Below are 1,653 nucleotides of genomic sequence, written 5' to 3'. Positions count from 1 at the left end.
AGGAAGCATTACCCGAGTTCGATCTCCTCTAAATTTCCTCCTGAATCAGGTTTCGATCTGTTATCGTTGTTCCCAAATATCTGAACTGTGCCACATTTTCAAAACATCTGTTTCCTAACTTTATGTCATGCTTTTGCCCTGCATTTTGGTGACGAGACAGCAACATATACTTAGTTTTCTCTGTGTTTACTTCTAGACCAATCTCTTTACTTGCGTCAATTAAAGTTTGTGTGTTTTTTACTTTGTGGTATCTACATAATCACCCAGTAGATTCACATCATCTGCGTACGTTATTACAGTAGCTGAGTTGGTTGAGGCACTACGCTACAAGGCGTAAGGTCGTGGGTTCAAGTCCCGATGAGGTAATCTTATTTTTTTTTCAATTGACCTAATCCTTTCAGCCGCACTATGGCCATGGGGTTGACTCAGCCTCTAACAGAAATGAGTACCAGGAATTAATTAAATCATTTTCCTGGGGAGTAGAGCGCGGCCGGCACGTAAGGCTGACAACCTTACCGCCATCTTTGAGCCGATTGTCTAGATAATGTGGGACCCTCAACGTCTCACAACCCTATGGGCCTTCGCGGCCTGTTACAGGGATAGCTTTACTTACTTTTTTACTTTACCGAAGTGAAGATTAAACTCAAGAATACTCCCAAGTCTTTATTACAGTCTGAACTTGATAACTGAGGATTGGCGAAGCTCATGTTCGTAGAACGATGTGTTACTTTTAGTTAGTCTTAATAATCTTGAGTTTCGTAAGTTTGCAGTTTGCAACGATATTAAGAATCAATGGCCGTCTGAAGTTGACTGCAACCTCAGCAGATTTAATGGCACGTAGATTTTCATATCATCAGCAAAAGCAGGTATCAAGAATAATTAACTGAATCACTTAAGTCACCAATAAACACATTCATAAGCAGGGATCCCAGAACAGATCTTTGAGAAACAGTGGCCAGTACTTCAAAAGGAGATGGAGTTGCAACCTTGTAACCTGCTGGATTACACAACTGTGAAACCAGTTTACATAACCGCCGGAACGTTGAAAGCCACCTACTTTACGAGAATGACAGGGTCAAATGTACTGCTAAGATTAAACAAGAAGTTCTGGGAAGGACTAACCGCCTACTTTCTTTTGATATGACATGGACCGCATAGAGAACGATGCCTCCAACAATATTTCGTTGCCACGGGAATGTCTTTACCGAGTAAAGATAGGAGAATACACAGGCAGACCCACAGACACACTTCCAACTATAGCTCCACTGTTGGGTGTATTCACTGCCACGAGAACGTGTTTTCCGTGCTGTTGCTTAACAATGAAAGGAAGGATACATATACAGACACACAAACTTAAGGGAGACATTTATGAAGTACGCCGTTGAGATGAGCTCAGGCGTCCTGACATGAGTACCACCCTTCATAAAGATTGGATCTGGCATTCAAAAGTTAATTTGGGTGATTCAGAGACACACAGACATACAGACGGCATGGAGATAGCATTAGCTTTAGTTTTTCAAACTAAGGAAAGCAGGCTTTAAAAATGATTCAGCTTGACGGTTAGGGCCGACTAAGAGGATAACAGAATCAAGATACGTTACCAAATTGATGACAGGCTTAGTGATACTGCGCTTTCTCTTTAGCGTTACCAGC

Source organism: Cryptotermes secundus, unplaced genomic scaffold (genome assembly GCF_002891405.2).
Source record: "Cryptotermes secundus unplaced genomic scaffold, Csec_1.0 scaffold334, whole genome shotgun sequence".
Classification (NCBI taxonomy): Eukaryota; Metazoa; Arthropoda; class Insecta; order Blattodea; family Kalotermitidae; genus Cryptotermes; species Cryptotermes secundus.
Note: the sequence above shows the minus strand (reverse complement) of the source record.